The sequence below is a fragment of the Phascolarctos cinereus genome, unplaced genomic scaffold, assembly GCF_003287225.1.
Source record: "Phascolarctos cinereus isolate Bilbo 61053 unplaced genomic scaffold, phaCin_HiC Scaffold_2;HRSCAF=192, whole genome shotgun sequence".
Classification (NCBI taxonomy): domain Eukaryota; kingdom Metazoa; phylum Chordata; class Mammalia; order Diprotodontia; family Phascolarctidae; genus Phascolarctos; species Phascolarctos cinereus.
Genome location: NW_027555625.1, coordinates 122,853,686 through 122,875,417, shown reverse-complemented (window position 1 = coordinate 122,875,417; position 21,732 = coordinate 122,853,686).

Here is a 21,732-nt window from a genome sequence, read left to right as displayed (position 1 = left end):
GAGCTAGAAGGAACTAGCTCTATGAAGGCACACTTATTTTAAAGATGAGGAAATGGAAACCTAGAGAAAGTTGACTTGCCCAAGGTCATACACATTATAAATAAGCTACAGAAGTGAGACTTGAAGCTGACATTCTTAACTCTAGATTGAATGTTCATGGCACAGTGGATAGAGTCAGGAAGACTCATCTTCTTGAGTTCAAATTTGGCCTCAGACACTTACTAGCTGCATGACCGTGGGCAAGTCACTTAACCCTCTTTTCCTCAGTTTCCTTTACGTACAAAATGATCCAGAGAAGGAAATGGCAAACCACTCCAGTATCTTTGCCCAGAAAACCCCAAATGGGGTCAGGAAGAGTAGGACACAACTGGAAAAATGACTGAACAGCTACTACGCCATCTTCAAGTCTGGGTTGGATTAGAAACCTCTGAGTTATCTTCCAAGTGTGAGATTTTGAGACTTTCTAAGACTATAAAGCAGCCTTCTCTAGAGACTGTTTCAGAGACCTAGAGTCTCATGTCCTCTCCCATTTTTTTGGACCATCTGAGGCCTGGGATACACTGTAAATACAGTGCAAGTGTTTATTTACTCTTGGTAGAATGCTTCTATTCAGCTTTCTATTTCTTTCCCTCACTGTTTTATCTCTTTCCACCCCAGAAAAGGGGGGCGGGATGTTTGTAAAGCAGGTTTAAACAGCTTCTTTCACATCAAATAGCTCTTGGTAAATAGCTCTGCAATGTGTGAAGTTTTGAGGCATCTGAAAGACAAGAACTGGGTCACCCTCCCCTTGCAGGTGGATTTAACTTCACCAAAACATATAGCTTGGCCCACATTGAGCAGGCTTCTGTCTAACTCAAATTACCTCAAAGGCAGCTTTGAACTGAGTCCAAAAGAGCTTCAGCTGCTACTAATAACAATTGTCACTGTACCTAATGGGGGAGGTGTGGTTGAAAAACAACTTCTGTGAAAAAGATCTGGGGGTTTTAGTGGACCACAAATTCAATGGCTGCCATAAAATCTTACCTGATCTTAGGTTGAATTAAGAATGATATCATCAGTGTGAGGGAGGAGATGCTGGCATGATGGAAAGAACATTGACTTTGGATTCCGAAGGCCTGGATTCAAATTCCATCTCTAATGCCTATTTCATATATACATATACATATACATATACATATACATATACATATACATATACATATACATATACATATACATATACACATATGTATGTGTGTATATATATTATATATATATATCATATTATCATATATATATATATATATTATATATCATATATTATATATTATATATTATATATAACCTTGGGCAAATCATGCAACCAGGGGCTTCAGTTTCCTCATCCACAAAAGAAGAAAATGGGCTACATGGCCTTTGAGGTCCCTTCCAACTCTAAATTAATGCTCTTCTGCCCTCCTCAGACCACGTGTTTATGCCCAGTTCTAGGCATCAATTTATAGAAGGGAGATTTATAAGCTAGAGCACGTCCAGAGCTACATGGCCAAGATGGGGAGAGGAATAGAGATAATGCCAAATGAGGACTAGCCAAAGGAGCTAGGGATATTTAATGGATGATAATACTTTATTGAGGTGGGGGATGATCATTGTTTTCAAATATTTGAAGGCTTGTCACTTAAGAGGAGAGAGCAGACTTAGTCCCAGAGAACAGAATCAGAAGCAATGGGTAGGAGTCACAGAGAAGCAAATTGAAGGTTAATATAAGGAAAATTGTCTTGTATTTAGAGCTGCCCTATCACTGGAGGTCTCCCGGTAGAAGGTGGATGATCACTCATCACGGATATTGTAGAGGTGATACTTGGGGAAGGGTTGGTCTGAGATTCTGTAATGAAAACATAGAGACAAAAATCATTGAAATGGAGGGCTAGACCTTTGGATGCAATGGCCAACTAGGGTTTTTGCTCTCAACCCACAAAAATAAGTCCATCATTTCTTCTACCACATCATACTAATCTCGTTCCTTCAGCCAGCTAGAAGGTAAGGCAGAAGGGTGTTTTCATCTTTACCATCAGTTTGTTTATACAGATTTTTGTTTTTCAGTCATTTTCAGTTGTGTCTGACCCTTTGTGACCCCAATTGGTGTTTTCTTGGCAAACATACTGGAGTGGTTTGCCATTTCCTTCTCCTGCTCATTTTACAGATGAGGAAACTGAGGCAGACAGGGTTGAATGACTTGCCCAAGGTCACAGAACTAGTGTCTGAGGCCAGATTTGAATTCAGGAGGATGAGTTTTCCTAACTCCAGGCCCAGCACTCTATCCACTTTGCTACCTAGCTGCCCCTTATACAAATTAGACTGCACTTCAGGAAGAGTTGCATTATCCTCTTTTTATAGATAAGGAAACTGAGACTCAGAGAAATGAAGCAGCATCCCCAGAGTCACATAGCTAGTAGGCGCCAGAGCTGGGATTCAAATCTAAGTTTTCCCATTCAATTCTTTCCACTATTCTGCAATTTGTGTTGATTGTTGCTGTAGAAAGAAACCCAAGTGTTTATCCTGCCATTAAGTGGTCATTCAAACACTAGAATTTCTAAAACCAGAAAGAATCTTAGAGATTGGTGCCAGTGTGGTACAGGGGGTAAATAAGTGGGTCAAAGCCAGGGCATTTTGCTTTGAGTCGCCACTCTACTGCTTCCACTTCTCTGGGCCTCAGTTTCCCCATCTGTTACATGAGGAAGTCAGACTAGATGAGATCTAAGGTCCCTTCCATTTCAGAATCTAGAAGCTTACATTCTTACAACTCTCTCATGTGACAGATGAGGAAACTCATGGTAAGAAAGACTAAGTGGCTTGGGTGGATTGTGCATCTCGTGGACCTTCACAGCTGCTATTTGAATCCACATGTTGCACCTCCAAGGTCAGTATAGGTTTCTGCTCCCACCCCACTGCCTCTCCTCCATTGCAGCTCCGCTGGGTCCGAACCCTAAGGTAGCCGGTCACTCTCCTTACCGTGTCCAGGTTATCCCGGCAGGAGCAGGGCTCTCCTGGCTATTCCTAGAGCGCTGAACACTTCCCTTCCCAGCCCTAATCATCAGTGCATTCTCCCTCCAGAAATTACTTTGCATTTACGCCGCTAGTTGAATATAAGCTTCTTGACGACAGAGACCATTTCTTTTTTGCCTCTGGACTCCCAGTGCCTAACATTATAGCAGCAACAACAAATACTTGGGGAATTTGTTGATGACTTAGAGTCAGGAAAGTCCCGGGGTTCTAATCCTGCCTCGAGTACTTATTAGTTATATAATTATGGGCAAGTTGCTTAACTTTTCTGAGCCTCGGTTTCCTCATCTGTAAAACAAAGATAATAATACCTGTAGTACTCATAAAGTTTTGCTGAGGGGCGAATGAGATAGTGTATATAAATCACTTTGCAAACCTTGAAGCATTATAAAAATACCAGCTATTATTAATATAGCCCTTTAAGGCTTGCAAAGCCGCAGCCCTATGAGGCAGTTAATGCAGGTATTATCATCCCTATTTCTTAAATAAGAAATTGAGGCTTATCCTGGTTAAGAGGCAACAGGTGACATTAGACTTGGAGTCAGGAAGACCTGAGTTCAAATACATGCTTACTAGATACTTACTAGTTGTGTGACCCTGGGTAAGTCACTAAATTTCTATTTGCCTCAGTTTCCTCAACTGTAAAATGGAGATAACAATAGCACCTACTCTCAGGGTTATTGAGAGGATCAAATAAGATGTTCATAAAGTGTTTAGCATAGAGCTTAGCACATAGTACATAATAAATAAATCATAGGTGGTTAATAAATACTTGTTTGTTGATGGATTACCTGATGTCTCACAGCTAATGAGAGGCAAAACTTGGATTAGAACCCAAGTACTCTGACCCCAAGTTCGATGCTCTTCCCATTTTCCCATCTGTGTGTCCCAGCTGCAAAAGTCTCCCTGCCCTACTTCTCTTATTAGATTTGTGTGCCTCTCTTGGGGGGGGGAGGGGAGGCAGAGCTGTGACTGGAGTAAGGAATTTCTGGTGTGGAAATTCCCTCTACCAATGCAAACTAACATCTCTCCCAGGAAGATTTGAATTCAAATCCAACCTCAGATACTTACTAGCTGTGTGACCCTGGACAAGTCACTTCACTGTTTGCCTCCATTTCCTCATCTGTAAAATGAACTTGGAGAAGGAAATGGCAAACCACTCCAATATCTTTGCCAAGAAAACCCCAAATAGGGTTACAAAGAGTCAGACACAGCTAAAATTACCGAATAGCAACATAACCTAGAGTCTTACAGAGTTGCTTGGGATGCTGGATGTTAAACCACATGCCCATGGCCAGACAGCTAGTATATGTAAGAGGTTCGACTTGAACTCAGATCTCCTTCCTCCCACTAGGACTAATACTGTCTGTATCAGATCTCTGGGTTTCCTGGCCCATGCCCTGGAGAAGATAATCCAGTCAACTTTGAAACTCCTGCCTTGGAGCTGAGTTGTCTTGATTTCTCTAAGTGCAAACTTAAGTTAATCTACTACATCTAGCTGGTCTCCAGACCATTGAGCTGTGCAGTTGTTTTCCCAGAATGCATTTCCTCCCTGTTTTCTAAGGACCTAGGACCTTTCCCCCTGACTTGCAGATGAAACTTTCCATCTGGGTTGTCTCCCTGCTTAAAATGGAAGCTCCTTGTGAGTAGCAATTTTCTTACCTGAATTCAAATTCCTACTCTGCATCTTGCTACCTGTGTGACCTTGGCCAGGTCACATTCCTTCTTTGGGCCTCATTTTCCTCATCTGTAAAATAAGACAGTTGAACTAGATAGTTTCTGAGGTCCCTCCCAACAGTAGGTTGATGATCCTATAATCAGCATAAGGACTCGCCCCATCAATAGGGGTTATAACCTCTCTGTGCCTTAATAGATAGTTGTATGAATTGCTGTGGCTGAGCATTTCAGAATGGATCCAAACTTGTCCTAGGATGAAAGTTCATTATCAGTCCCACACTCAAAGCCTTTCCAGCTTGGTAAGACCTTCCAGAGATTTGTCACAGCCTTGTCATGAGGAGGCCAATGCCTTGGGAACCTTGGGGAAACTGGGAATCTCCTAATGCTTATTATAATGAATATTGATGACCAGGGAGTGTTTACCCATTCTGTTAGGCTGAGAAGGCTTTGCTATGAAACCAATGACAGACCATGTATTCTTCATCATCCAAAGACCATCTTGGCTAACTGTGGACAGGTTTATCAGCAGGGGATTGTCACCAAGTGGTGATGTTTTTTTTTTATATTTTTGACCATGAAAACTTTTGAAGAAGATCTACTAAGGATTTGTGATATGGCTGGTGGAGAGAGACACCCCACCCCACACTGAGGTCATTTTGAAGAAATACTAGGTATAAGGTTCTGTGTTTGATGATGGGGACCCAACACCATATAAAGGATAGCTCTTCCACTTGAGGAGCTCATAATCTAGATGACATGTCTAGATCAGTACCTACCATTCTCCTCCCCAACCATCTATTTACCACATTACCACAGCAGACTCTCCAACAGTAATCATACCATTCCTGGAAAGGATGTGTGTCTATCAATTGCCCTGTGACTCTATTGACCATTTTTGTGTCTTCTCTAACCAAAATTTCTTTCTCTTATCATCCTTTAGCTAAATACATCATCTCTCTCTATTAGCATGTATGGTCCTTGAGAGCAGGAACTGTTTCATTTTTGATTTTTTTGTATCCCCTAGCACTCAGCACAGGGCCTGCCACATGCTAAACACTTAATACATGCGTTATTATTCATTAATTCATTCATATGGGTTTGTTTTGACCTTTCATTTTCCATACCTAGAATACTTCTCTTTCCCTTTTTTCTTCCTTAACCTCATTTAGATACCATACTATCCTTCAAGGCACTTCTCCTATGTGTAGTCCAACATGGCTACTCAGGCTCTCCCTTTCCCCAACTCCCATCACTTAAAGTCCAATCCACAAGGTTCAGCAGTTAATCACGTAATGATACATAGCTATCAAATAGTTTTATTGTACAATTTAGTCTCACTGACTAGAGTTCTATAGAGAGAGAATGTGGACCAGGTTGCCAATCAACCCAAGTTCTAGTCTCAGCTTTAACATTTAATAGTTGTATAATTTTGAGGAAGTCATTCCCCCTTCCCCCTTTGGGTGTATGGTTTCCACATCTGTGAAATGAGGGAGTTTGACTAGGTGACCTCTAGGGTCCCTTCCAATTCTGACATGCGGTGCCCTGTTAGAAGGCCCTTTTCATCTCTAAGTCCCTGTATGGCTATGGGGCCTGGCATAACACTGGGCAGAATAGAAACTTAATAAATGCTTTTTCAAAGTGCTCTAGTGGGGCAGCTAGGTGGCACAGTAGATAGAGCACTGGCCCTGAAGTCAGGAGGACCTGAGTTCAAATCCGGCCTCAAACCAAACACTTGACCTTGCTAGCTGTGTGACACTGGGCAAGTCACTTAACCCCAGTTGCCTTAAAAAAGAAAAGAAAGTGCTCTAGCATACTTTTCTGGGGTCCTGTGGTTCAATCAAGAGTTGGTATCATTATAATTCTAAGCTCAACTTGAGCTAATGTTCAGAAAAAACAAAATCTTGATCCAGCAAAGCACTATTTCTCAACTGATACATAAATTTGTGACACTTTGAGGTTGATAATTTACTTGCAAATTCATCCTTTGTGTTTCATAATATCCTGGGTTTCCCCATGCTCTATTGCCAGTTTTTGACCAGGGGGTGGAGGATGGAAGGTGGAGGTACAGGAACTGCTGAGGACAAGAAGTGTAGATAGTAGGACCAGCAAATGATTGAGTGGGATCCCATCAAGATCTGTAGATGTGCCCCAGGTACTGATCTAGACATGTCATCTAGATTGTGAGCTCCTCAAGTGGAAGAGCTAGACTTTACATGGTATTGGGTCCCCAGTGTCAAGCACAGAACCTTATACTAGTATTTCTTCAAAATGACCTCGGTGTGGGGTGGGGAGTCTCCCTCCACCAATCATATCACAAATCCTTAGTAGATCTTCTTTAAAAGTTTCCATGGTCAAAAATAGAAAAAACATCACTTGGTGACAATCCCCTGCTGATAAACCTGTCCACTATTAGCAATGATGGTCTTTGGATGATGAAGAATACATGGTCTGTCATTAGTTTCATAGCAAAACCTTCTCAGCCTAATAGAAACTCTTAAGTAGGTATTTTTGCAAGTAGTTTCAGCATAACATTCATATTTCCTAATTCCCCTCTTCAGACTCTTTCAGAAGGCAGAGTCTAGGAAAAACCATTCAGCACAGGATTATTTTCCTACAATGTTATTATAAGATCGATTAGGGCAGGGACTATAGCCATCATCTTTGTACTTTTCTTATTGCTGAGCTCAGAGCTGTGCATATGGATTAATATCTAGGATCATTGATATCTTCAAGCAGAGACTAAATGGCTACTTGTCAGGAAGTGACAGAAGGACTCATGTCTCAGGTTAAGGGCGTACTAAATGACTTCTAAGGTGCCTTCAGATTCTGAGGTTCTATGATGCTATGAGGAGGGGAAACACAGAGACCAAGACCGGCCAAAACTCTGCCTCTTCTCAGGTTTCATGAAGATGAAACCAACAATAAGGGTTTGGGGTGAGAAGGAGCAGAGTAGGAGACATAGAACTATATTATGACTTCCTGGCTGGCTCTTGGGGACGCATATGAAGGGGCAAGAGAGGTTGTATAGCAAAGAAAGAATGGGAATTTCTGGAGCAGAACATTGTGGCTGTTTGAACAATGATGTGAACACCTCCTGCTCATATTCCCTAACAGTATGGGACAGGGCAAAGCAGGAAGTGTGGTAATTAAATGGTTAGAAGGAATTTGAGGAGGAGGTTAATTTGGGGACAGGGATGAAATAATTTTGTAAAGACCTCTTTGAATATACTGAATGTTTACAGCTTCCCCAGGGTTTCTCTTTTGATATCATGACAAGATAGTGTTTCAATGTCCAAGGTGAACTCTATAATCACTTTGGGGTTTCTTCTGTCATACACACCAAACTTTGGAAGCCATAACTTAGAGCTGATTGGCTTTCTCAAATACTTCACCATTAGCTGCCTTCCAGCTTAACTTTGAAAGGATCTGTAGCAATTTTCCACTCCATTCATTAGAATCAGAGCTAGAAGGAACTGCAGAGTGCATCTTATCTAACCCCAAACTAAATTAGAATCCCTTCTATGAAATCCCTGACAAGTAGTCATACAAGTTCCAAGATGCTCAGTGAAGAGGGAAGCCACTGCCTCCCAAGGCTTCCCATTACACTTGTAGATGGCTCTTATTGCTAGGAAGCTTCTTCTTATATTAAGCTATTGTTTGTTGGATTGGATTGGAATGGAACTGAAATCTGTATCTCTGTGACTGCTTTTCACTGTCCTGAGCTTTTTTCCCCTTTTGGAATCAAAAGCAAAACAAGTCTGATCCTTTGTCAACATGCCCTATGAACATTTGAAATCAGCCACTGTGTCCCTGCCAAGTCTTCTCTTATATGGGCCAAATATCCCCCTTTCATTCAATCAATCCTTGCATGGTTTTGGTTTCAAGTTTACTCACCATGCTGGACATTCTCCTCTGGATACACTTCAGCTTGTGAATATCCTTTTAAAAATATGCCCCAAACTGAACACAACAATCCACATGTAGTTTGACCAGAACAAGAATATAGCAGGACTATCACTTCCTTTGCACTGGACTCTAAGCCTTTGTTAATGCAACTTAGAATTGAATTTCTCATATTTATATCTTCTACTTTTGTGTAAGTACATGTAGTAGTATCCAAATGCAGAAATTTACATATGTTCCTTTTAAGTGTAATCATTAAATTTATTCATATTTAATCATATTAGATTTGATGGAACCTGTTTAGGTCTTTGGCGATCCAGAATCTTTCATCCAGAATGTTAGCATCACCTTCCAGCTTCATGTTCTCCGCAAATTTGATAAGTATTCCATAATAATTTGGTTCAAGTCATTCAAGTCCTATAATTGTCTACTTAAGATTGCCCTTTAAGATAACATGGATTTGTCTCTGGGTGGTATATTCAGCTTCTTTTGAATCAAGCCAATCATGCTATCTATCATCTGAAACACACCTCTCTATCTTGCAATTTTTCCAAATGTTTTGCTGGAATTTAGGTATTCCATGTCTATAACATTTCTCCCATCTACCAGTCAAGAAATCCTTAAAAAAAAACAGGGAGATGGTCAATGAAGTTGATCAGCCATGCCTTGTACCTTTTTTAAAATTATTTTTTCATTTAATAAGCATTTGCTTCCCCCCATCTCCTTTTATTACTCCTCCTTCCCCTGAAAAAAAGAAAACAAAACAACAATTATACATAGTCACGGAGGGCACATTCCTATACCATTCCTATACATTGGCCACATCCAAAAATGCATGTCTCACTCTGCATATCTAGTCCATCACCTCTTTATCAGGAAGTGGGCAGTGTTCTAAATCATCAGTCTTCTGAAATCACTGTGTTGATCAGAGTTCTTAGCTCTTTCAAAAGTATTTGCTTTTACAATGTTGTTGTTATAGTATAAATTATTCTCCTGGTTCTGCATCACTTCAAAGTGAGGTTCAGGTGCGACCTGCTCCCCCCCCTTTCCTCATTCATGTGATCCTACTTATATCCTCTGATCAGGTGAAATAATAAATTACGCCCCCCATTCTTTCCCTTTTCTCTCCTAACTTCTCCCGGCTCTTTCTCCATTATAAAAACAACAAAAATGACTCCTTATTTGACTTTCTCTATGACCCCTGCTGGCATCACAGTTCTTACGGCATGATTGTATCATCCTCCTCTCCACATTCAAATGAAAACACTACATCCTTATAAAATATTTTGCTCACTCGTAATTGTCTTTTTATCTTTCTCTTTCCTCTCATATTTGTATTTCATAGGTTTTACTTAGCTCCTATATTTTATCAGGAATTTTCTGCTGCATTAAAGATCTACTCTCCTCCATTATTCTTTTGGAATATCATAGTCTATGATTTCCTCTTCTTTAGAGTTGTAGCTGCTAAATCTTTTTTATGATCCTGACTATGGTTCTTCAATACTTACACTCTTTCTGACAGCTTGTAGCATTTTTCTCTTTGACTTCAAAGCTCTGGGTTTGTGTCATAATGTTCCTGGGCATGTTCATTTAGGAATTTTCTTCAGGAGTTTGGTTACCAGTGGGTTCTTTCTATTCACTACACTTTCTGGTTCTGAGAGGGCTGGGCAGTTTTCTTTTATGATTTCTTGAAATGTGATACTCAGACTCTTTTTTTTCGTCACAGATTTCAGCTATTCTAATGGATCTTAAATCGTCTCTCCTTGATCAGTTTTCCAGGTCAAATGTTTTTTATGTGAGATATCTCATATTTTCTTCAATTAAAAAAAATATTTGACTATGTTTTAATTTTTTTTTAATTTTCTCATCCAGTCATTCACTTCTGTTTGGTCCATTCTAATTTTCAGGGAGTCTATCACTTAAGTAAGGTTTTGTATATCTTGGGCCAAGGTGATAATTGTCTTTCTAAAAGCCTGGTCTCCACAGGTCTCATTTCTTTTCCAACTTTCTCCATTCTTTTCTCTCATTTCAATTAGAATAACTTTTAAATTTCAATTATAATACCTTTAAAAACTCATCTTTATCTCTTCATTTCTTCTAGGAATTCTGACTGTGGGGAATCTGTGTTTTGCTTTGAGGCTTTGCTTCTAGGTATTTTTCACTTATTCTCTTCTTTTGGGTTTATATCTTGTATCTTGATAAATGATAGCAATTTATCTTTTTTTCTGTTTAGTCATACTTCTAGTAATATGCTCTGAGCAACCTGGCATTGCTACCCTTGCTTTGGAGGTCTTTCAGGGATAAATCTTTAATCTTATCTTGTGTATGAGGCCCTGTTGTGCTACCTTCCTGGTCAAGGGACTGAGTTTATAATCTGTTATAGACAACCTCATGATGGGGGCTCTGGGTGTTGTGGGAGGAGGGTTCTGCTAGGAATTGACAGGGTTTGGGGTTCTGAGCCCATTCTCCTCAAACTGTGGGCCCAGGCTAGAGCTAAGTCTAAGGTCAGCTTTGGACACTTCTGCTATCCAATCCTAGAATGGAGTTCTAGATTGTGAATCTAGAGCTCCAGGCCCCTCTGGGAGACCCTTAGCTACTGGCCTAGGCTGTGGCTGAGCCTTTGATCAGCCCTGGACAGTTCTGCCCTGGAGACTTGGGTTAAAGCTCTGGACACTGAATCTGGTGAGCTCAAGCTGCTAGCTTGGGCCTGGGTCATCTTTGACATGGTCACTTGACTATAGTTTGGATATGTGATCTTGGGCTGGAAAAATGACCCAATGCTTTTTATCCTTTGATTTCTCATTAACTACCCAATCCAGCATTCTTCTCAGATCATTGCTGGAGTAGTTATGCTTGGGGAAGGGGGACTGATGTATTTCTTTCTCCTACTCTGCCTTCCTGGCTGGATCTCCCTGACATACCTGGTTCTTAAAGAACCTATGCTAGCTCCTAGTGATCACTGCTTTCCTTCCTACGTGCTCACAGACCATTCCTTTGATAACTTATCTTGGTTGTTCCTCTCAGCTTCTAACCAGCAATGATTTATAATCAATATTCAATATGTATTCGTGGGTTGCTAAAGGTACTACTCTTCTCCTAGGGCAAGGGTTCCTAGAATGGAGAATCATCCAGAGAGCCCCGAATAGAAAGCTTGGGGTTCAGTTGTACAGTGATGTCCCTTCAAGTGCCACATGGAATTTCAGAAAGCTAACCTGCTTCCCCATGCCCCTGAACTAGAAGAGTTGTTCTTTGCTTGTTGTATTAGTCATCAAAGATGCAAAGACTCCAGGTCTCCACTAGCATGTGATGAATTCTGCATCTCTGACTTCACTACCTGGACTTGGGGGTAGGAGCAGTATGGAGACAGAGGGCCCACAGATTCTAATCCTTTAAGAGATCTTCACAGGAACAATGGAGTCTGTTGCCCTGAGGAAATTTCTTGCTTTCTCTTTTTCGATGATTTTCTCATAAAATCATAGATTTAGGAAGGAACCTTAGAGGCCATTTACTTTAGTTGTCTTCTTTTACAGATGAAGAAACTAAGAACCAGAGAGGTTCAGTAACTTGCCTAAGGTTACATGAGTAGTAAGTGGTAGAGCCAGGATTTGAACCTTCTAAATCCAATTCCCACTGAATTTGGAGGGTCCCTTTACAGTACAGATCTAGAACTGAGCAGAAAGTTCTTCAAACCACAAAAGAAAAATATTTAACTCTCACAGCACAATGTTTTCTTGAGCCAACCCCTACAGAAGGCAAGTGAGCAGCCCAGCTAGATGCCATTCACCTGAGCTACAGGTTCCCAGAAATAACAAGTTTATCAGCAGGACTTGATGATAATGGGTGTGGATGATTATAGAGTTCAAGTGTGTGTATGTATGTCTATATAAGTGTATGTATATATGTGTAGGTGTGAATGTGAGTTTATAAATATGAGTGCATGTGCAAATAAGAATGTATGTGTTTATGAATGTGTCTATAAATGCATATTAGGGGGCAGCTAGGTGGCATACTGGATGAAGCACCGGGCCTAGAGTCAGGAAGACCTAAGTTCAAATCTAGCCTCATGGGCCAGCTAGATGGCCCAGTGGATAGAGCACCAGCCCTGGAGTTAGAAGGACTTGAGTTCCAATCTGGCCACAGTCATTTACTAGCTTGTGACCTTGAGCAAGTCACTTAACCCTGTCTGCCTCAGTTTCCTCATCTGTAAAATGAAGGAAATGGCAAACCACTCCAGTATCTTTGCCAAGAAAACCCCAAATGAGTCATGAAGAGTCAAACACGATTGAAACGACTGAACGGCAACATATGTAAGTCTGTATTGTGCAAGACTCTTGCTGTTTTGTGAGGTTAGGTATATGAGTATGTGTGAATGTAAGCATGAATGTATGATCATGTATGAGTGAATTTGTGTGTGTGTGCACCTGTGTAAGTGTGTCTGTGTTTTTTAGTGTATGAATATGTTGTTGTAGGGAGCAATAGAAGGGAGAAGCACAGAGAATCACTTTAGAATCTTTTCCTAGAGAGCAGGGATTAAAGGCTAACTAAGCTGATAGCCCTTGGGGCCCTGTGGGTCGGAATTCCTATCATAAAGTCATAAACACCAGAGGTCAGTGTAAGCGGCCAGCTGGAGCAGGGGGACCTGCTTGGAACACTCTCAGAAGAGAAATCCTCCATGTGTGCGTAGAGTCCTGGATTTTGGTGGCTCCAGAGGGCAAGCAGCTCATGTCAGTCTCCATACAGCAACACACCAAAGCCATGTTTTCAAAGACCTCTGAAGGAGGAGACGCTGTAATTCCCCAGGGCACTCTGTTGGCCCAGGAGGTCTGTCAGCCAAACTTGTGAGAAATTAGACTGAGCCAAATAAAGCATCAGACTGCAGCTAGGGAGAATGTTCAGGAAACAGTAATGCCAGAACCTGGGGTCCACCCCATGTGTAGATGCAAAGCTGGGGCTACCTCTGTGATAGGCTTTCAGGGAGCTCCAAGTAGGTTCCTAACTCCAAAATAACGTTGTTCCTGCTCAATATTCCCCCACTACAGCTTCACTCCTTTGGAGCCACTTGGTGTGGTGAAAAGGATACTGGATTTTGGAGTTGGGGAACCTGGCTTTCAGGCCTGGCTTTGCCCCATCCTCTCTGAATAACTTCAGTCAAGTCTCTGCCCTATTCTGAGTCTTTCTTCTCTCATGTGTAAAATGGTATCTGTCGGCATCAGAAGTTCTTAACTTGGGGCCAATGAACTTTTAAAAAATATGTTTTGATAACTGTATTTCAATAATTAGCTTTCTTTGTAATTCTCTCTATCTTATTTTATGGATTCTAACACATTATTCAGAGAAGGGGTCCTCAGGCTTCACCAGACACCAAAGGGCTTCATCACACCAAAAAAAGTCAATGCCCCCTCACCACAATGATCCATAAGCTCCTTTCTAGTTCTACTGTCGTAAGATCTAGATTTAGCCATCAGGTCCAGAATGAGTTCCAACCAAAGTAGCGATTAAGTCTTCTATTTACTTTATACCCCTCCCTCTGCCATAGTCCTCCAGTGTCACAGTGGGAACCCCGAGTCCTATGTAACTATGGGAGTAGAGCTAGAGAGCAAGCCCCGGCACGTCCTATCATGCATGGGAAAGCTGGGGCATAATACCAGCAATGGACTAAATGTCTATCATCTGATGACCAACTTAGCTTAGTGTAGAGAGGGGCAGTGCTAACCATTCACCACTAGCCTATTAATTTTTTGACCACACTAAGACCTACACTGCCCATTAAGGACATGGAGTTAATAGGATCTGGATTAGTAAAAGGAACATAGACTCTAATGAAATCACCATCTTATCCATTTAGTCTTTCCTGATTCTTCCCAAAAGTTGGTATCCTCCCTAACTTTTGTTATTGTTAAGTTGTATCTAACACTTTATGACCCAATTTGGAGTTTGGTTTGGTTTTGTTGGGGGTTTTTTTGGCAAAGATACTGCAGTGGTTTGCCATTTCCTTCTCCAGCTCATTTTACAGATGAGAAAACTGAGGCAAATAGGGTTGAGTGACTTGCCCAGCATCACCCAGCTAGTAAGTATCTGATTTGATTTGAACTCAGGTCTTCCTGATTCTAGGCCTGGCACTCTATCCACTGTACCACTTTAGCTGCCCTCCCTTCCTAATTACCTTGTATTTATTCTCTTTACATTTATTGTGTATGTTTTTATACAGGGTGTCTAAAAAGTCTTAGAGCAGTTTAAACATTAATAGCTTGGTAAGCTTTAATAGGTTTAATTGGTTTAAGCTTTAATAACTTTAACTACCCTCAGACTTTTGGGACATGTCGCATATGTACTTACTGTCTCACAGAATGAGACCTCCTTGAGAGCAAATATTGCACTCTTTGCATTCTTATCCCCATCACCAAAATAGTGTCTGGTACATATTAGGTGTTTAACAAATGCTTTTTGGTTGATCATTGTCTCCCCTGTTACAGCACGTGCTTTTTGAAACCTCAGCCTGTTTCACTTTTGTCTGTGATCCCAGCGCCTGTCACAGTGCCTGACATATACTCGGAACCTAATAAATGCTTACTGATGGATTGATTGACCGAAGTGATGAAAGTATGCTGCTTTCTGGAATTCTGTATATAGAGAGCACTTGATAAATGGTGTCACTGACCTACTAAATGGTAGGACATTTTCCCCATGATAGGTACAATATTTTCACTGTGTCAGTGAACAGTCACTGGGCCATGAGTTTAAGCTAGAAGGGACCTCAGAGATCATAGTCCAACCTCCCTCTCCCCCATTTTATAGATGAGGAAATAAAGTCACAGAGATTAAATGATTTGCCCCATCCTCACACAAGTAACAAGTAGCATAGCTCAGACTTAAATGGAAATCCTTTGACTCCGAATCCAGCCTTCTTTCTATTGTGCTACTCTGGCCTCTCAGCAATTTGTGGTTAATTTGTTAGAGGTTGGTATTGGGGAATAAGGACCAGACCAATCAACGTATGTTTTATTAGTGATATAGAAGTTGGCCCCCTCTCCTTCAGTTCCTCATCATCCATCTACAGCAATAGCCTCCTCATCGCTCTCCCAGTCTCTTCCCTCTAATCCATCTTCCTTCTACACAGCTGACAAAAGAAATCTCCAATATATATACATACTTGAATATCGAATTCTATCTTACCCAATAGGGAGATAGGGAGATAGGAGGGAAGAGGGATAAGAGACATGGAGTTGGGGATGATAAGGGGGAGGGTGGATTGGGGGAGGCAGCATTTGGAAGCAAGACAGACTTTTGATGAGGGACAGGATAAAGAGAGACAGAGAGACAGAGAGAGAGAAGGATAAACCAAGAAAAATGAGATGGAGGGAAATACATAGTTAGTTATCATAACTGAATGTGAATGAGATGAGCTATCAGAGGGGGGAGTAGATAGCAGAATGAATTGGAAACCAGAATTCAACAATATGTTATGTACAAGAGACACACTTGGGACAGAAAGACACACACAGAGATGAAATGAAGGGCTGGAACAGAGTTTATTATGCTCCAGCTGAAGTGAAGAGGTCAGGAGAAACAATCATGATCTCAGACAAAGCAAAAGTGAAATTAGGTCTAATTCCTGATAATCAGGAAAACTGTATTTTCTTAAAAGGAACCATAGACAATGAAGAGATATCAAAAAGTTTTACAGCATTTCTCTGATGAACGCCTCCTTTCTTAATCGAGTCAAATTTATAGACAAAAGCCATTCTCCAATTGATAAATGGTCAAAGGGTATGAACAGGCAGTTTTCTGAAGAAGAAATCAAAGCTATCTATAGTTATATGGAAAAAATGCTCTAAATCATTATTGATTAAAGAAAGACAAATGAAAACACTCTGAGGTACTACCTAAAACCTATCAGAAATGCCAAATTCTGGAGGGGATAAAGAATTGTTGGCAGAGTAAACTGGGTCAACCATTCTAGAGAACAATTTGGAACTATGCCCAAAGGGCTATAAAACTGTGTATACCCTTTGACCCAGCAATACTACGACTGGGTCTATATCCCAAAGAGATCAAAGAAAATGGAAAATGAGCTATATGTACAAAAATATTTATTGCAGCTCTTTTTGTGGTGACAAAGAATGGAAATTGAGGGGATGCCCATCAATTGGGGAATGATTAAACCAGCTATGATTATAATAGAATATTATTGTGCTATAAGAAATGATGGTGAGGATTTCAGAAAAAAAAAACATGGCAAGACCTGTATGAAGTGATGCAAAGTGAAGTGAGAAGAATTGGGAGATCATTGTGCACAGTAAGAGCAATGTGGCAATGATGATAACTCTGAAAGGCTTGACTACTCTGATCAACACAGTGATCTAAGACAATTCCAAAGGACTCATGATGAAAAATGCTGTCCATCCCTAGAGGGAGAACTGATGAACTCTGAGTGCAAACTGAAGTATAATTTTTTCCCTTTTTCACAATATGGCTAATATGGAAGTATGTTTTGCATGGTTTCACGTGTATAAGTGTTATATTGTTCGCCTTCTCAGTGGGTGAGGAATGGGAGGGAGGGGAGAATCTGGAACTCAAAATTTTAAAAGAAAAAAAAGTTTTAAATAAATAATTCTTAAAATGAAATTGACAAAAAAATAAAAGAATCTTTTCAAATCGCGGTCTCACTGTGCCTTTATTCAAATGTCCTCAGTGGTTCCCATTACCCACAGAATAAAATAGAAATGTCTTAACTTGGCATATAAAGTTCTGCTCAATCTGACTCTAACCTACCTTTCATGCCAGCTAAAAGTCATTTCTCCCCACAAATTCGCAAGTATTTTTATCTGGATTTCTCTTTTGCTCTTATTATATTCTAATTAGCATTATACTTATACATGTATAATATACACCACTCATTAGACTGTAAGCTCTTTGATCTCTCTATATCAAGCACTTGTCACAGCACCTTGCACACAGTGGGTGCCTAATAAAAGTTTGTAGAAAGGAATGGGGTGAAATTAACTGAATAGTAGGAAATTGTCCTTATGAAGGTAAGCTATGAATATTATCATAGTCTCCTTTGTTAGAAGGTGGTGCTGACAAAGGCATACTTATCAGTCAAATGGAATTTTTTGCACATTCTTTGCCAGGTTTCTTTCACCTTGGAGTGGTTTTCAGATTGTGTCTTGGTTACCTAGCATTTTCTCTGGGCCTTTTGGAAAGAGTTCAGTATTTGGAGACTGAGGACCTGGGTTTGAATCTCACCATGCTACTGACTATGTCTGTGATCTTAAATAAGTCACATAATCTCCTTAGGCTTCAGTTTCCTCATCTGAAAAATGAGGCGTGGCTTAGATGATCTCTAAACTCTTTTTCAGCTCCAGATCTTATGAACCTAGTGTATTTAACTTGTCATCTCTTTTCAGTATCTGTTCGTACCTCCTGGAAAGCCCTGGAGGCAATTTTCCTGTGGTTCAGATGAGAAAATGAAGGCAGATAAGATAAAATGGAGTTTAATTTGCCCAAGGTCCTGAAAAGAGAGGTCCTGGTGTAGCTGAGACTAGATCCGAGGCAAAATTACAAAGTAGATGAAATGTGTTCTTGGTGCCTTCAAACCTTGACTTCCAAATTCATATCTCTTCATGTAGTATTCCCTTCTTCCTCAGGTGTTAGGTAGCCATTAACCTGGAGCTACTCAAAGTTACTATCACTACCCACACACCATGCTGACCACCCCCTTCCAGACTTCCTTTCCTCTAGTACTCCAGATCTCAGCAAGTTATTTGCAAGAAAGCCGGATCCCTGTATAAGTCGTATGATAGATTCCAAGGAGTATTTGTGGTATAGTATGGTGAAAAGATAACAGGATGGCAGGAGTCCTAGGTTAGGGTCTCAAACCCAGCACATACTGGTTCTGTTACCATGGGCCAGTCATTTAGTTCTTTATGCCTCAGTTTCCCCATAAATAAAGTGAGGGTAATAATATTTGTGCTACCTAAGTCACAGGATCATAATGAGTAAAGTGTTTTGTAAACCCTACAGCACTCTATAGATGTGAGTTGTTGTTTTGATTGTTTAAAATAGGATGTTTGCTGGCCCAAATGAATCTCTAATTATGAAAGTTGAGAGGATGAAAAAAAGCCTTAAAATCTTAGAATCCTAGATTGTAGAGTGGGAAGGGATCTTAGAAATCAGTAAGTTCAAATCTATAATGTTAATCATGAAGGGAAAATTAGGTCCAGAAAGGCATGGTCACTTGCAGAACAAAGAATTTCAGACCATGTTGTCTGAACATAATCATCATGAACATGATGGGGGAGACCCTTTGGGGACTAGGGAAGGTCCTATCCCATTTGTAGGAAATCTTAGAATGACAATCACAGTAGGTGATGGCAGGGATGGGGATGAGGCAAGTGAGGAGAGCTACTCTTGACCTTCTCCCCTATTTACAAGACTTTTCAAAACGAGATCCAGCCCATTCCGTGATACTTGCTCCTTGACTGAGAAAAAAACCCACTGATAGATGTTCTGAGATATGAAAATTTCCAAGCAAAGACGATGTGCAGCAGCAAAAGCTGCAGTAATAATAACAATAATGATAATAATAATAATGATATCCTATTTCTATAGTGCTTTAAGATATAACAAAGCACTTTCCTAGCAACGACCCTGCAAGCCAGGTGGTCCTCTGCCAATTCTGCCATTCACTATTTGTGTGACCTTCAGAAAGTTATTGTATTCTCTAGGCCTCAGTTCCTCAGGTTTAAAATGAAGGGTTTGGATTAAATAACCTTCCTCCAATCTTTAAAAATTATAATATTTTGAACCATTTTATGGAGAAGGAAACAGACTAAAAGATAAGAAATGACTTGTCCAGGGTCACACAGCAGGTAACTGTCAAAAAAAACCCCCCAAGGAATTGAACTAACTTTAAGAGTAGGTGGTCACCTATGTGGTATAATCTAAGAGGCCCTGGGAAGGCCATCTTACCAAACTTACCAAGTGAGTCTCATCTCACTGTACTCTGCCCCAGTAAGACTTTATCTAGAGTGTTATATTCAGTTCTTGGTACTACTCTAGGAAGAATATTGACAAACAGGAACATATCCATAGGAAGATGACCAAAATGGTGAAGGGCACTTGAAACTGGTCAAAGATAGGTAGAAGGAACTGGAAATTTTTACCCTTGAGATAAGCTTTTAAAAGGAGAGGATTATTGATTATTCAAGCATTTGTAGAACTGTTGTGTATGGAGCTTGGTGGCACAATGGATAAAACACTAGACCTGGAGTCATAAAAGTCTGAGTTCAAATCCTGCCTCAAACATATACCAGCGTGTGAACCTGGGCAAGTCAGTTAAGTAAGGCATTTAAGAAAAGTTCATTAACTGACAACCTCTCAGCCTCAGCCTCAGTTTCCTTCTCTGTAGAATAGAAATGATAATAGCACCAACTTCAAAGAGTTGTTTTAAGGATTAAATGAGAACACATATATAAAGTGCTACATAAACGCTAGTTATTGCTATCATCATTAGGGCATGGATGTACGATTCAGCTTGTTCTGTTTGGCTCTAGAGAACAGAAAAGCAATGGGTAGATATAAGTAGAGACAGATTTCAGCTCAATATAAACTCAATCAACTCTAATGCTTGGAGAAAAGCAGAATTGGTTTCCTCACAGGATAGCAGATTCCCTCCACACTGAAGGTCCTCAAGCAGAGGATACATGAGCAAGTCATTAGGGAAATTGTAAAAGAGATTCCTGTTCAGGTACCAATTGGACTAGATGGCTCTGAGGACCCTTTTGCAATGTGAAGACTTTTTCATTACAGTATTTGGGGACAAAAAAGATCATTTGGCCTCTCTAATGTACTCTGGGAAATGGAGAAAGGGGGGATGCTAGGATGAAGAAAGACAGGTTTTGTTTGCTGTTTACATTGCTGGTATGGATGGCAATGCCTACACACACATACACCAAGACTTGCTCGACTGGCCCAGCAGGTCAGGAGGAATTACACGGGGAGGGAGGCTATCTCCACAGGCAACTACAGTCAGTTCTATACCAAGGAAGGAAATAAGGCATTTGTCATGCCCTGTTAAGTAGGCTGACTGCTGAGAGCATGGGACTGTGAAATGACAGAGCCCTCACATGCTTTCAAGGCAAATCATAGTCCAGGTGGTTGGTTTCCTGGGACAGGAAGGTCTTCCAGTGTCTCCTTGTGCTGGCTGTCCTCTACATCTGGAAGCCACTCGCTCCTTATAGAACCCCTAGCTTCCTTAGTGGGCTAGCTTTAGGACCATCTTCTAGAGAGCAAGGGTCCTTTGCCTTTCTGTGTGCCATGGCCCTCTTTGGCAGTCCAGTGAAGACTTCAGACCCCTTCTCAGAAGAAGTTTCTTAAATGCATAAAATAAAATACATAGCATTACAAAGGAAACCAATTATATTGACATAGAATATATTTTTAAAACAAATTCACATGCCCCAAATTTTAAAATTCTTTTCTAGAGGAAGCCTTTCCTGGTCTCCCAACTGCTTAGTGCCTTTTTACTCCCTTTCTACCACCTTATGTATGTTTTGTACATATTATTTTATATAGAGAGTCAGTCAGTAAATCAGCATCTATAAAGTGCCTATATCAGGCACTATGCCAAACACCGAGGATACAAAGAAAGGTAAAAGACAGCCCCTGCTATCACAGGCTACCTGATATCTCCCTCATAGAGTGTAAATTCCTTGAAAGCAGCTACAATGTCATTTCTGCCTTTGTATCTCCAGCACCCAGCACAGTGCCTGACATTTAATGGGTGTTTAATAAACGCTTATTGATTGAGTGTTGATTTCAAAGCCACTTTTCCTTACAGCTTTTTAGCTCCAGGGGACCATGCCTGAAAATTGCTAGAATGACTCTCAGAAGTTTACTAGTTCATCCACCCTGTGAATGAAAGAATCACTTAATGCTAAGTAGTTATCTAGCTTCTCTTTTAGCCACTGTTTTTTCTACACATCAAAAAAATTATTTTGGAGGTTGACCACATTTCTCTTAATCCCACTGCTCAGTTTCTTTAAGGCCATATGTCATGATTGATATTTGGCAAGCAGGGGCAGTTTTTTGCTTGATATGAAGTCCACATCC